Source organism: Ascaphus truei, chromosome 4 (assembly GCF_040206685.1).
Source record: "Ascaphus truei isolate aAscTru1 chromosome 4, aAscTru1.hap1, whole genome shotgun sequence".
NCBI classification, from domain to species: domain Eukaryota; kingdom Metazoa; phylum Chordata; class Amphibia; order Anura; family Ascaphidae; genus Ascaphus; species Ascaphus truei.
Genome location: NC_134486.1, coordinates 328,466,195 through 328,483,130, shown reverse-complemented (window position 1 = coordinate 328,483,130; position 16,936 = coordinate 328,466,195).

Below are 16,936 nucleotides of genomic sequence, written 5' to 3'. Positions count from 1 at the left end.
GGAGCTTGCCACGATGTTAAATCCACTCGCCCGGGGCGTGCAAATATATAGGTTTGTCGAACACTGTATATATATATATAGATATATATATCTATATATGAGAAAAAAAGAGAAAAAACAGGCGCACACCTAGTGCATTAACGTAATAAAAAATTTATTCAAGGAACATAAAATCGAACAAATGCCCACTCACAAAAGTACTGCAATTAAAAGCATATATGAGATTGGCTCTCATGTGCCAGTAACACGGTCCTCCCAGTCCTCTCAGCCCTGTGTGTCTCACATGGCCCCGACATCAATACAGAGGATTTCCAAGCACTGGTTTCCGGAGGGACCCTTCTTGCCGAGCACCGAATAGGAGCAATTCTGTTTCCGGTATACCGAAGGAGGGTCACGTGAGGACGCCGCTGCCTCGAGCCAGACTGAGAGGACCGTGCGTCCTATTGGGTACCCCATCGGTAGATACCCTCAGACGTATATCCGGCAGCCGTGGTTCTCGCCCGAACATCAAAAAGTAGGGAGTGAATCCCGTGGATTTGTGGTGGGTGCAGTTATAGGCGTGCAACAAGAACTCCACATGTTTACTCCACTTGCTCTTCTGAGAGCCCTTCAGGGTGCCTAGCATGCTGAGGAGAGTCCGGTTGAACCTTTCCGGCAAAGCATGCCCCTCCGGATGGTAGGGAGTCATTAGAGACTTGTTGATATTTAACAGTTTAAGCAACTCCTTGATGAGGTTACTTTCGAAATACCGGCCTTGATCTGAGTGCAGGCTACTGGGCAGTCCATAATGGATAAAGTACCTCTCCCATAATATTTTAGCACCGGAATAGCCTTCTGGTCTTTGGTTGGAAAGGCTTGGGCGTACCGAGTGTAATGGTCTGTGATCACTAGTACGTTGCCGATGTCTCGGGCATCTGATTCAATACATAGAAGGTCCATGCATATGAGGTCCAGGGGACCGGAGCATTTCAGATGAGCCATTGGGGCGGCTCTGGTAGGTAGGTTTCTTTCATTGGATGCACCGTGAGCACCGGTGACAGTGGGGTTCTACTGACTCTCTCATGCATGGCCAGAAGAACCGGTCTCGTATCATACCGAAGGTCTTGTCCACTCCAAGATGCCCATGGTCATCGTGTAGTGGTCGCAGGTATTCTGAGTCAACAAGATAATACCTTGGTTCAAGTAGAACATATAGATAGATGTACATTATTAGAATATAAGAATAAAAATAACAAACAATCTGCTGAGTTTAATAACCAAATATAATTTATTAAACAATACCATCAAATGGCCCTGAAAATACGACAAATTTTCAATAAACATTGTCCGATTCTCCTTCGAGATGACAGACTAGCACAGATTCATCCACCCAAACCTAATATACGTTTCACTAAAGCCACAAACCTCAAATATAAAGTAGCACCTAGCTGTCCCCTGCAACATCATAAATCATCTTTACCTAACCCTATCAAGGGTTTCTTCACTTGCACTATGTGCACTGCATGCGCATATGGTGTGAGTAGGAAAACATTACAGTCCGATGTCACCTCTAAAGTATACCAGATTAAATCTTTTATAAATTGCCAATCCACATTTGTGATTTACATTTTGCAATGCCCTTGTGGCTTGCAATATGTAGGAAGAACTGTAAGGACCTTTCAAAGAAGAATATATGAGCACATATGTAATATTAGAAAGGGACTGGCCACACATTGTGTCATTCATCATTTCCTGACACACCATAGCCAAAATACAGCTGTTTGGTGTGTCAGGCAATAGAGATTGCTCCGTCCAGTTGGAGACGGAGGTAATAAACTCAATCAGATCAGTAGCCGTGAGGCCTACTGATATATGAGTTGAAAACCCTCTCTCCGACTGGACTGAATATAGATTTTGAGTTGGAGTATTCCTTGAAAATTAACTATCCACCTCGGGAGCTGTTTTCTTTTTCCAACACCCTGTCTTGTGGTAAAATAATCTCCACAATAATGTTGAAGCTCTGTTTATTGTAATGATATATCATTCATTCACGCTGTGACGTTGACGCTGCTCCACGCTGATTGGATGTTTTCAGCCAACAGCGCTCTGAAAAACAGTTTGGCTGTCGGCTGAAAAATCCAGCGCCTCAGCACGCCTGCGGACGCTCGCGTGAGCCCCCTCTAAAGACATCCTCATGGAGGATGTAGGGGCTCAGCGCGGAGCGTCCGCACGGCTCAGCACGGACGTGCCTTCTATGGACTCAGCCTAACTCTTCAGCTGATTCAGCAGCCCGGCGTGCTTCCGATGACATCACCAACAGCAGCTCTCCACACACAGGAAAAATCAGTGCACCGCCGAAGGAAGTATGCAAAGGCTGGGATGTGTGACCGTAGATACTTTATTAACAGAGCATGTCAGTAGAGTTCTGGCTCCATGCTCAGCAGAGCTTAAGTCACTTGTGTGGCTTGTACTGTAATCATGCAATTTGCAATTTATTTTGACTTTTGCATTATTGACTTAAGAGATACTTGAAATCCACCGAGTTTACACAGTTTGCGAGTTTGAGCCATTTTTGCTATATTGCTCGGATTTGCGGAACAAACTCGCTTCTAAAATAGTATTCCTTGCACGGTTTGGATATGCAAGAAGGGTTTTTAGAATATGGCGATCTGCATATCGGAGCCCAGCGCTACAATTCTGACCAGCCCCACCACCCCCCTGTCGGCAGTGTTGCGGGCCCCTTTTCACACCTCGCGAGCCCCCTCTCTTTCCCTCCCTCTTCCCACATATTTCTCTCTGTCTCACCTCTCACTCTACCCCCCTCCATCAATTACCCCACACTCTCTCAATCCCTGCTCCCCACCTCACATGTATTTCTCTCCCCCGCGTCTCACTCTTACTCCCTCTTTTCCTCACTCACCCCCTCTCTCCTCTCACTCCGTCAATTACCCCATGCTCATATATGCATATCCGAGAGAAAAGGGTTCTGTCAGCATGGACATGAACTTCTCACAGCTAATAGAAAAGGCCCCATAGAGGTCTTAAAACAAGGTGCCATGGATAAGGCCCCCACACACATATACATTAATATTTCAACCAAAGTAGAAAAATGTGGGAGGCAGCTCTATTCTACCAGAATATTCTGTCGAATTTAAGACTTTGCACCATTTATCTTCTGTGTGAAGGTTACTGTATTATGTGGTGTTGCTTGAATATATTTTTTAACATTTCACACTGCATACTGTACTTTCAACACCAGCTATTTATATTATCGGGTTTCCAAATCCATTTCCCACATCCATGATGTATTGCTGTCTCTTTAACTTCCATGTTAAAATTTCTATTTCATACTTCTGTAAAAGTATGGAAGTTTAGCCAGTCCTCACAAAAACTTCAGAAGAAGGAAGAAAGAATGATATTTCAAACTTTTAATTGGGACTGTTAATCAGGAGGCACTTAGAAAATAAACTAGGAAAATGCTACATTTTATACCGTGTTGTTGGATGAGCGAGTAAACTTTTCTTCTATTATGTGTGCATGGTCAGTGTTCTGTTTTATCCGAATCATCACAAGTCGGGTTCTAAACCAATCAGAAGCTTTTAGAAAAAAAGTTTATCTAATCAATATTTCAACATTCTGAATTTTGAAAATCGGAATACAGTACGCTCTCTATTCATAAGCGAAACACAATAAGTTAAATACAATTTCTCAACCGCCATTTTTTTCTTCATCAACATTTGCTGTAATAAGTATACTCAATCAATTGAGTCACAATAAAGCTCTACATATTTTGATCTATGAAACATTAAAATCAGCGATACGGTTATTCTCGGATGATGTTCATCAAACAACAATGACCAAAGACATACTGTCTACATATTTTGTAGAAAATGTAACACGTTTCTCTGTATTTGTATTGCTGACCTTTTACCCGATACACTGAAACAACAGGATGGATCCTGGCTATTAAGAGAGTGTCAATCATTAAGATGTTAAACAGCTCATCTGGAATAGTCCCAGTGTCCATGTTGTTGTCAGCACCATTATGTCCTAGAGATTTCTTGCAAGTATTACATAATCACATTGTTAGCTGGAGGCTTGGAAAGCGGAATTGACAGGACATGCAGGTTCACATGTCAGGCCTCGCATGTGCTCTTCAAATACTTGTGATTGTCTGATTGCTGATTCAAGGAACGTGTTTGATGCCTCACTGCATTGTTCTGCACTATGTTGTGTGTCTTGTGTGCACTCACGGCTAAGCATCTAAGTGTAATGTGCTGAGCATTGTCATTGTTATAGGGAGCGGGAGTGGCTCAGTGAGTAAAGACACTGACTGGCACCGAGAGTGACCTTGGGCAAGTCACTTTATCTCCCTGTGCCTCAGGCACCAAAAACATAGATTGTAAGCTCCATGTGACAGGGACCTGTGCCTGCAAAATGTCTCTGTAAAGCGCTATGTAAAACTAGCAGCGCTATATAAGAACATGCTATTATTATTATTATAGGCAACACCAACTCTCTCCAAGCTAAGTTGTCTTCTGGTGATTGTTTGTTCCGGCAGCTCATTGATATAAGCAATTTGCACTGTGTCTTGATTCCATGTCTTTTATAACAAAGCTTGTGAGGGTGTTTCTCTGCTGAGAGCTGCAGTAACCATTTCAAAACTTGCTGCTCTTTTTTCTGGAGTTAAATTTTGATGACCAGTCTTTATTCTTTTCCTTGCTTCTTCTTGAGAACGAGATGACTCCCCCTTGTCTTCGAGAGTTCTCTTGTTTTGCATTCTCTGGGAATTGCTCTGTTGTTTTAAATCAGCTTCTTCTGGTGGGTTTTTTTTTGCACGCTTTTCACATAGTCTCTTAGCTGCATTAGCACGTTTTTTTGTGGATTATTTTCCCATTTTGTTCTCTATCGAAAAATGTATTCACACATTAAAAGTCCATATAGGACAAAGATTCATAACACAATGAAACATGAGCAAATAATTGTGGATTTTGTCATGAAATGGTCTTAGTATTCTCAAACTTCAGTTAAAAACGGTAATGTCTGGGCAATTTAATTCTCATACTATTTGTGTAGTATTTCACAAGCCGATAAATAAGCCTAGTTTCTACTGACAGTTCAGGCCCCGGCAACGAAGTTGTCCAGAAAGTCACGATGATCAAGCACTTGAAGCCAAACAAAAATGGAAATACTGAATATCACTTTAACTCGCACATAATTGCGACTTGGATAGAAATCCAATTAATATAATTTCACAAACTGAAAAACACTTCCATGTAACAATCTCACACGCAACAAACTGCGAAGTTGAAAAGCAAAAAGCACCCATAATGTAATTTTCTCAAGAAGCCTGTGATGTATGAACAGTGATACTGACATCATGAATGCCATGGAAAAACAATCAAAAACCTATTGCACAGTAAATAATTACCACTGCCACCTAGATGTCAAAGTAAATCTACAGGTTGTAAAATGAAGCATCAAAAACGAGTGTCCTAATCAACAAATTATTAGTGCATTAAAAACTAAGGTGTGTATACACTGAGATGTGTATTGCACAAATATAAAAAATATATATATTTACAAAAGAGTTAAAAAGTATAGTATTTCAATTATGTGATAATATGTGATAAAGTGCATAAACATAAAAAAAATATATCAAATTAAATTTAGGAAAATTCAAGAATAATTCAATCATTAATAAAAAGCAGATCTAAAACAGACTCCTGATAGCAGTATTACTTAGATGTACTGTAGTTAGCTATTTCCGTTTGAATCAGCCACTCTGCCAGGTTCGTATGCAGCTCTCTCAAATGGATGTATTCTAATCCTCTATATCTAGTAGCAAGCAATGTAAACTAAAGAATAGTGTGAGCGCAAAATGCCCATAGCATAATACTCTTTATGTAAAACATCCTTAAAAACACAGGTAAGCAGAGCCGCAGACAGATTTCCCGGAGCCCAGCACTACAATTCTGACCAGCCCCCCCACCCCCCTGTCGGCAGTGTTGCGGGCCCCTTTTCACACCTCGCGAGCCCCCTCTCTTTCCCTCCCTCTTCCCACATATTTCTCTCTGTCTCACCTCTCAATCTACCACCCTCCATCAATTACCCCGCACTCCCTCAATCCCTGCTCCCCACCTCACATGTATTTCTCTCCCCCGCGTCTCACTCTTACTCCCTCTTTTCCTCACTCACCCCCTCTCTCCTCTCACTCCGTCAATTACCCCATGCTCATTCAATCCCTGTCCCCCACCTCACATGTATTTCTCTCCCCCGCATCTCACTCTTACTCCCTCTTTTCCTCACTCACCCCCTCTCTCCTCTCACTCCGTCAATTACCCCATGCTCATTCAATCCCAGCCCCCCGTCTACCATGTATTTCTTTCCCCTTCGTCTCACTCTTTGGCCGCGCTTATAGTCCCAGCTATGGCAACGGCGACGCGACCGCGTGACATCCGTCGCCATAGCGATTTCTGCCTATAATGTAGGAGACAAGAGACGGCGACCAGGGGGCATGGCAGGTGTGTGTTCGTTAGCGGTTCACCCTCATTGGCTGAATCACTCATGTGCCCTCTGTATTTGGCATAATACACAAATGTATATAATTCATTGTCTGTAATGGTGATGGTATGTATCACCAGGGTATCTGAAGTACTTTGTCACTCTGTCTGTCTCTCACCCACACTCTTTCTGTCTCTCTCTCTCTCACACACTGTCTGTCTCTCTCTCTCACAGAACAGCTGTTACATACAAATAATTCTTACATAAAAGATCTTAGATCACAACTTTACAAAACAAAATATGGACAAGTTATCTCCTACCCATATACCTCTACATTATATAAATGTGTATATATCAACTCATATAGACAGACGATGAACAGCATCTCAAGAGAGTACAGGCATACCCCGGTTTAAGGACACTCACTTTAAGTACACTCGCGAGTAAAGACATATCGCCCAATAGGCAAACAGCAGCTCACGCATGCGCCTGTCAGCACGCCCTGAACATCAATACCGGCTCCCTACCTGTACCAAAGCTGTGCGCAAGCGGGGAGACGATAGAGCCTGTTACAAATGCGCTATTTACATCAGTTATGCACGTATATGATGATTGCAGTACAGTACATGCATCGATAAGTGGAGAAAAGGTAGTGCTTCACTTTAAGTACATTTTCGCTTTACATACATGCTCCGGTCCCATTGCGTACGTTAATGCGGGGTATGCCTGTATATAATTTTTTTTTTAAAAATCAAAGAAATGTAATAATAATTAAAAAAGGGGGAATTAAAATGGTTGAAGTGGAAAATATATTCTTACATACATATCCGGAAAACTACTCATGGAGTCTAAGCATGTATGTACATCTACATTGATTAAGCTATTAGAATGTACAGTGTTTTTTGTTACTGTGGTTACCAATTTGTTTTCATTTTAAATATTTAATGTCTCTATAACGGTTCAAGCGAATAGTCTGAAATGTTAATACAAGTTGGAAAATAATACATGTAAAGTTTCGTATCAAGAGGAAGGTTGATGAAATTTTTTAATCACTTCAAAAAACACAAAATTAATTCCAAGATGGGAGCAGCACCGATTTGGTTGAAACTTCTGGCAGATCTAAGTTAGGATGACAGAAAGGTAGCCGCAAAATGTAATCAGACTCGGTCAAGATATTTGGCCTGTGGAGAGACAACACACAAACAAGAACACAGACCAAAGAGGTCACAAAGTCCAGTTGAAGTCTTCACTTCGCTCGCTTGCTCATTAAAAATAATAGTTATACAGTACATTTCTTTTAATAAGGACTAACGGGATACAGGGGTTGTGGTTGCCCTGTTATTCCAGTTGCAATGCTCTTTACCTCGGGTCAAAAGTACTCTATAGAAGAGAGCATCATTTTTGAAAGCTGTCTTAAAAATACACTGTGTTACTCTGAATGCAAAAGTCATCACCTACAGTACTACTGAAGTACTCGCTTATTGTGGCACAATCACAATTCGACCCACTGAGCTACCATAGCCTAAAACATACTATAAACCTGTGAAGAAGGTACATATCTTCTGCTGGTGTAGACAGCATTCCTTTGTATATGTTACATCAACCTGATGGGTTAAATAAAAAAATGCTCAATAAGTTACAGTATTCCTCCAAAATAAGTGACATTTAAGAAAGTTATAAAAAAGATTTGAGATGACTATGTCTTATCACTATAACTGTTTTTATCACTGTTAATCTTTCAAAATCTTTACCAGTCTAGTATTCATTTGTTAGACAAATGAACACCTTAATAGATTGTAATGTCATTTGTAAAGCAGTTAATATGCCTGTATGTAATTAATACTGGCCTATGTTCAAATTTCTAAGCACCATTTACTAATTACCATGTTCACCTGATTATTTTGAGATTAATGTTTCAGACATAATGGCATTATGTTCTTCTAACACAGCTCCCTGTTTTATAATTAAACATTCATCAGTCTCCGCAAATACAATGTAGACAGCTATGGAAGAACCTCAATAGGTCATTTAGTCTACAAATAGCTGTTGAGTTATATTGCGTGTTGTTTCTTAAAAGTCAATACATTTGATTGGCCATACATAGGTGACATTTAATTTCATGTGTATAGACATTTGAAGGGACAATTATCAAAAGAAAAAAGAAACAACCAATTAAGTTATTATACTGTATATAAATATATTTAAATGGCACAAAAATAAATCAATCCTCTTACAGAAGAACAAACCGTATGTACAAATATGTTTTTCTGTTGTTAGATTATTGGCTTATTTTTATCCAATTTAAATATATTGGGATATGATAACTTAATTGGTTGTTTATTTTTTCTTTTGACACGTGTCCCTTCAAATTTCTTTTGTATTGCACATATGACATAGGGGGAATACCACTTGGATAATGTGTCATTAATTAATTTAGTTGCTTTTTGCAGTTTTTGTGTACAGTCTTTTTCATTTCATGTGACCATTTAGTGAATAACGAATGCAGCACATGTAAATAGGACATCGTTTTAGGTTGAGAACCGTTCTTCCTCCTATTTAAATATCAAGATGTAGAACCCGTTTGTAAGTCCACATATATCCCACATCTTCCCATGTTACTTATTGCTCCAAAACCATTTAGTTGCTGCAGGAGGATATAAGATTTGTATCTAAAACAGGTGTACTTCCAGGATCCAAATACGGGACTACTCTTTTGATCCCAGAGGCAGTAGTGGAAGTGTAAAGGTACTGGAAGTACACTGTACCACTACTTATTTATTTACAAGCCTGGAGTACCACTATTTTCATTTCTAAACATTGGGTTTCAATGTAAAGAGAAAATGGGATTTCATTTTATAAAACGTTTCTTCCTTTCTATTTTTAAAGCAGACACGTCATATACATCTTTCCAATTTGAAGTCCCTGGGGATATTTTAAGTCCTCATTGGAAGAACTAGAATAATAAGGCATTCCTAATGGTTCTTACCCCATAAATATTAAGTAGGATTCATTTTAGAGTGAAGTCCAATTCATATCTAACCGCAGAAGTCACATTAATTACTAAAAAGTAACTGTTACTACACAGTACTGCTCATTTCATTAACAGATGCATACAGATGGAGTACCATTTATGTTCATTTTGGGCGCAAGGAAACTGCAGCTGAACAGGGCCTGACCATGGCCTGATCACAGCCTGACTGCGGCTTCTCAGGTCTGGAAGAGCTGCACAGAGAAGCAGTCACTCTCTCTGTGTCTTCCTGCACAGCTCCTACAGGTTATCGCGCTGTTTTTAATGTAATTTTTAGTACATGGATTGAAGCAGCTGGAGCTGAACCGCATTCATTTTAGGTCTGCGGACCCACTTGTTCCCGAGATACAGGGTGCTGGTATCTCCTGCAAGTTTAAATGTCCTGCTAAGTGGTTTGCACAAACCGAACAACATCGTACAGAGGGTCTGCCCTGGAGAAGGCAAATACCAGCAAGCCATTATTCATCGGAACCCCTTCTGTGTGTCCGACCTGCCTGATACCCACATTTGTTTGTGAGGTTTTAAATGGTAGCTTTTTAAATATAGGTAAAAGATAGTGTAACAATATGTATCTTCCTCTTACTGCACATCTTTGAGGCAACCTCGGAGGACAGCGTCTGTTGGATGCCCCCTGCAACAAAGTAGTACATTTGAAAAGCCTGAAAAACATTTGCACTTGTGAGTGCGACAATCTTTTTTTGCTGTTGCTGGAAACACTTTTTATTCTTTAAACATATTGCACTATTTGTATTCTTTTTGTTTTATCTTTTATATACCCTGGGAGGATTTGTGGATAATTAGATGTAGCCTGTTTGATATTTGTAGGGGTGGATATTGAGTTTCCATCATTAATTGGAACTAAGGGCAATTCTTAAACACATGGGGGCCTATGCATTAAAGGTTCATTAAAAAAATCGCCGGGCCATTTAAATCACCGGTTTTGTGAGCTTTGCTATCACGGTGTTCAGAAAGCCTCGATTACCTGTGATAGCACAATTCACAAAACAGACGAGTAGCCGGCGACATGAAGATCGCCTCTCTGAAAAGGGTTTACCCGGTGATTTATTTCTGCTTCAGAGAGAACCGCCTCTCCCTGCGCAAATCTTGCCCGAAATGAATGTTTTTTCATTTCATTTGTATTACTTGTGTAGATGAGCAGTGGGTCTCCAGAGCAGAATCGCGTTGATTTCAGGTCCGGGGACCACCTGCTTCCCGAGATACAGACCCCGTTGTGGGGTGCCGGTATCTTCTATGCATTGAAATGTCCCGATCACGTGACGTGGGACATTTACATGCATAGGAGATACCGGCACCTTATAAAGGGGCCTGTATCTCAGGAAGCATTGAGTTCCCATACCTGAAATCAAAAAGGTTCTGCTCCGGAGACCCCCTGCTCATATACACTAGTAAGACAATTTAAATTAAAATATGTAGTAAAAACCAATACACAACCCACCCCCTGTGCCTCCACATAAAAACATTATTTATTTTTTTAGACACAGGATTTATACCACAGGCCGGCGGTTGTCCCTGGGTGGTTCCCATGGGTGTCCATGGGCCCTACAGAGCACTCCAAGGGGTTCCAACAGGTGTCTGGGGGCTCTCAGGTGGTCCCCGCTAGTCTCCGTGGGTCTCCAGGTGGTCCTTCGAAGTGTCTGTGGGCCCCAATGGGGTTCATGGGTGGTCCATGTGGGTGTCTGGGGACCCTCGGATGATTCCCACGTGTGTCTGTGGGCCCTAGGGTGGATCCACAGACGGATGTCTGTGGGCACTCTGGTGGTCCCTGCAGGTGTCCGGGGGTCCTCAGGTGGTCCCCATGGGCATCTGGGGTCATCAGGTGGTCCCTGTGGAATTCTGTGGGTCCTCGGGGTGGGTTGCGGTGGTGGGTGAAGGGTGTATTAGCCCCAAGAATGGGTGTTTAGGCCTACCGGGTGGGTAGCGGAGGGGTTAATCCTTCATTACCATTGCAGTATTAACCGCTAAGGTAATGAAGGGGTTAAGTCCACCCGCAAGCCCCCCCGCAAGGCCTAAACACCCACCAAGGGCCAATTACCACCTTCACCCACCCCTGCTACCCACAATAAGCATGTCACTGGTGGTTAACACCTTCATTGCCTTAGCGGTTAGCCGCTATGATAATGAAGTTGACTGTAAATGCATTTTTATTGCATGGGATTCATGCCGGGGGTCTCCGGTGCTGATATTAATGGATATCGGCTCCATAGAACCCTGGCATCAATCCGATTCAGGAAAAAAGCATGTTTTTTTCTAGGTCCCGTCTCGCCGCTTCTAAGCAGGTTTACAACACCGTCACATTAAATTTTCCTGGTGTGATGATTTGGACTGAAATTCTCCATTCTAGAGCGGTGATAGGCGTCGATAACCTAATCGCTGCTACTAGAAGTTCATGAGTTTATGAACCTGCCAAAAAGTGGAGAAAAGTGGCTTATCGCCGCTCACTCTAAGATTTTTTGTAACAATAGTTTTTGGGACGATTCAGTCTTTAATCGCCCACTTTACGCTGCTTACAGAATCTTAGTTGGCATTTTGGGCAATAAGTGCTTGATAAGTGGCTTATTAACGCTTAGAGCATAGGCCCCTCAGTGTATATACAAAACCTTAATTTAAGCCATTTAAGAAAGTGAAAATGGGGCAAAATCCTTGAAAACTAGATTACCTTGTGTTTCTGCCAATATGATTTCATGCGTTTTCTTCCCTGTTGATCTGTATTGCCTGAGCTAACATAAATTGAACGATTAGGTGATTTACTAAAAGGAGAACGCGTGTTTTCATGGATGTATTTCCTATTTTGCCCACCGGCAGCAATTAAAAATGCAGAGTTGTCAATCTTTGACGCATACGCACACACACGCACACACACGTTGTAAAGATCTTTCTAGGTGCATGCTGTTCAAGTGAGCGTGCTTGCCATCCAAAACAGCACAATAATAGTGAAAAAACAGGACAGGCACTCCAATACAAAAAGGTGAAAATATCTTCTCAGTGTTTCAGCTCCCATCAAAGCCTTTATTAAGAGCACTTTAATACCTATTTTTGCATAAGTCCAGTGGAGTTCCTTCCTATTTTTGCAACCAGTATGATTCTCTCTTCAATACAAACAACAATAATACCCTTAACAAGCGCTAATCTACAATGTGCAATTAACTCACAATAGTGTGAAAAATGGCAATGAATTGGTGATGTGAACGTGATCACTCAATGTGAGTGAAAACCACTTCTAAGTGGTGTACAAGCTGCCAGAGAAACTAATAAACAGATCTTCCCAACCTGTGAAATAAATACAAATACAAAATAAAAGTCCCGGCGCTACAAATGTCCCAGATACCGTGATCCAAATGGAAAGTCCTGGATGAAAAATTCTCAGATGGATGGTACAGGATATTTTCACAGAGTCCCAGGGAGTTGATAATTCCCTTTAACGATGTCCGCAGTGATTCTGGGGAAACATAAGAGGTACACACCAATTGCGCAGTATGCCACTACTCCTGACCCCACTCTGAACCAACGGACAAAGAAACCCTACTTACAAGATAATATCTTGTGCGTTCAAGGGAGAGAATCTATAACTGTGTCTCTGCTCTGTCTCAGTGTTTCACGGATCCCACGTGACCGGCAGCAGTGATCTCTTATTCCATGCAGCGACCAGCACTCACAGGGGACGTAAGTCAGGCATGTCATGCAGGAACAGAGGATTGACACAATGGTGTAATACGTTTACACTTTATTAAAAAACTTTAAAACACAAATCACCCACACTTACAGTAAATGGGGGATGACGATATGACTCACGGATGCCGTCCGCCACTTGTCTGCAGCCTGATGCACACTGGGGAGCCTTCCTGAATGGCGTTCTCTGAAACTCCTAGCCGATGACGTCAGCGGCAGGGCGGTGCAGGTACGCTCTCACAGCATCGGCACGACTATGGTGGCTGGACTGGCTCAAACACTTGGCTCCTCCTCCCTACGCGTTTCGTGACTCTGCGTCACTTCCTCAGGGGTTGGGGGAGCCTAGTGGGAGCTGTGTTATATACCATTGCATATCAAGAGAGTCCACCCACAAATGGGAGGTCCTGGACTTGATTTCAATGTGAGCTGGAGTTGGGCAATTAGCAGCAATTGGGATCTAGGTGGCTGCTGGGATCAATTGCATTATGGTGAGCATGCTAATCATGCAAACCTTTACTACATCCAATTAAAATATATTACTTGCATGATTACATGGTGGATACTATTGATTGAAACACAAACATATATATTGTTATATGCCTGTTCAACATACATCAGTATAGCACAACAGTATACATTACATTGTGGATGTTATTGAAACACAAACATGTATATTATTACATGCCTGTTTAACAATGCATATACTATTCTCACCTTAAGATGAAAATCAACTGGAAATAAAATAATTGATGGAAATTAAAATTAGAACTGATAGATATTAATTAAGAATAAACATTCTACGTATCTTTTAAAAAAGCTGCCAAATCGAAATCAATATTTAAACCTAGGGGAGACAGAGTTCTAAGTGTATATATCCAGTAACTTTCCTTTCTAGAAACAAGATTTAATCTGTCCCCCCCACGCCAAGTACCCTTTGGATTGTCAATGCCCATGCAGATTAACCCCTGTGGGTCCTGGTTATGTTTAATTTTGAAATGATTTGAGACACTATGGGTCTCTAGGCCCCTCTTGATGTTATATACGTGTTCAGCGAACCGTCGCTTGAGGGGCCTACCAGTGCGCCCCACATATTGCAACCCACATGGGCATTGCAGGAGGTATACACAAAAGTTGGTTTTGCAATTTATGAATGTCTCAATTTCAAATTCCTTTTTAGTGACACTGGATTTGAACATTTTGGTTTTTACACTGTACTTACAACCAATACAATTTTGACATACATAATATCCCTTAAGGCCATTCAGCCAAGTGACATGGCGGTCCCTGAGACTGTCAATAGGACAGCTCGGAGCTAGAGAGGACTTTAGATTCCTAGCCCTTCTATATACAATCTTGGGTTTGTCGGGAAGGCAGGTTTTTAATAGGGGATCTCGTTGGAGGATACTCCAATACTTATTAAATGTTTTAGATATGACTGGGGCCAACCCACTATACTGAGTGATGAAAAAGGGAAATTGTTGTTCTGTCCCTTGCCCTGATGTTGTGGCTTTTCTAGTTATTAGAGTGGCCCTGTCAATTTTGCTGACCTCTGTAATGGCCGAATCTAACTCACTATTTCTGTACTCTCTATCTAAGAATTTTTCTTTGAGATCCTTAACCTGTTGCTGGTAAACTGAATCTTCCGAACAATTTCTCTTGATTCGTAATGCTTGGCCCTTCGGGATATTCTGAAGCCACCTTGGATGATGGTGGCTTGATGCCAATAAATACGTATTGGCATCAACCTCCTTATGGTATGTTTTGGTGTGGATAGTGTTATCAACTATATAAAGGGTGAGGTCAAGAAAATTAATAGTGGACTTATGATGATTAAATGTAAACCTTAAGTTCCATGTGTTGGTATTTAGATATTCCTGGAACTTTCCCAGTTCATCCGATGACCCCCTCCAGACACACAGCACATCGTCAATATATCTTTTCCAGAGCACCAGGTTTGCACTGAAGGGGTTAGAGGACCATATATGATCCTCCTCCCAGATGGACATGAATAAGTTCGCGTAGCTGGGTGCAAACCTGGTGCCCATTGCGGTGCCGCATGTCTGGAGGTAGTACTCACGGTTGTAGCTGAAATAGTTGTGGGTCAGGATAAATTTGATCCCATCTAAGATGAACTGTTTCAGATTATCATCTACCTCCGCATCTTTGTCCAAAACTCGTCTAATAGCATCCAGTCCCATCTGGTGATTGATCACCGTATATAATGAGACTACGTCGCATGTGACCCAGCAGAGTTCACTGGTCAACATTTAATAAGTATTGGAGTATCCTCCAACGAGATCCCCTATTAAAAACCTGCCTTCCCGACAAACCCAAGATTGTATATAGAAGGGCTAGGAATCTAAAGTCCTCTCTAGCTCCGAGCTGTCCTATTGACAGTCTCAGGGACCGCCATGTCACTTGGCTGAATGGCCTTAAGGGATATTATGTATGTCAAAATTGTATTGGTTGTAAGTACAGTGTAAAAACCAAAATGTTCAAATCCAGTGTCACTAAAAAGGAATTTGAAATTGAGACATTCATAAATTGCAAAACCAACTTTTGTGTATACCTCCTGCAATGCCCATGTGGGTTGCAATATGTGGGGCGCACTGGTAGGCCCCTCAAGCGACGGTTCGCTGAACACGTATATAACATCAAGAGGGGCCTAGAGACCCATAGTGTCTCAAATCATTTCAAAATTAAACATAACCAGGACCCACAGGGGTTAATCTGCATGGGCATTGACAATCCAAAGGGTACTTGGCGTGGGGGGGACAGATTAAATCTTGTTTCTAGAAAGGAAAGTTACTGGATATATACACTTAGAACTCTGTCTCCCCTAGGTTTAAATATTGATTTCGATTTGGCAGCTTTTTTAAAAGATACGTAGAATGTTTATTCTTAATTAATATCTATCAGTTCTAATTTTAATTTCCATCAATTATTTTATTTCCAGTTGATTTTCATCTTAAGGTGAGAATAGTATATGCATTGTTAAACAGGCATGTAATAATATACATGTTTGTGTTTCAATAACATCCACAATGTAATGTATACTGTTGTGCTATACTGATGTATGTTGAACAGGCATATAACAATATATATGTTTGTGTTTCAATCAATAGTATCCACCATGTAATCATGCAAGTAATATATTTTAATTGGATGTAGTAAAGGTTTGCATGATTAGCATGCTCACCATAATGCAATTGATCCCAGCAGCCACCTAGATCCCAATTGCTGCTAATTGCCCAACTCCAGCTCACATTGAAATCAAGTCCAGGACCTCCCATTTGTGGGTGGACTCTCTTGATATGCAATGGTATATAACACAGCTCCCACTAGGCTCCCCCAACCCCTGAGGAAGTGACGCAGAGTCACGAAACGCGTAGGGAGGAGGAGCCAAGTGTTTGAGCCAGTCCAGCCACCATAGTCGTGCCGATGCTGTGAGAGCGTACCTGCACCGCCCTGCCGCTGACGTCATCAGCTAGGAGTTTCAGAGAACGCCATTCAGGAAGGCTCCCCAGTGTGCATCAGGCTGCAGACAAGTGGCGGACGGCATCCGTGAGTCATATCGTCATCCCCCATTTACTGTAAGTGTGGGTGATTTGTGTTTTAAAGTTTTTTAATAAAGTGTAAACGTATTACACCATTGTGTCAATCCTCTGTTCCTGCATGACATGCCTGACTTACGTCCCCTGTGAGTGCTGGTCGCTGCATGGAATAAGAGATCACTGC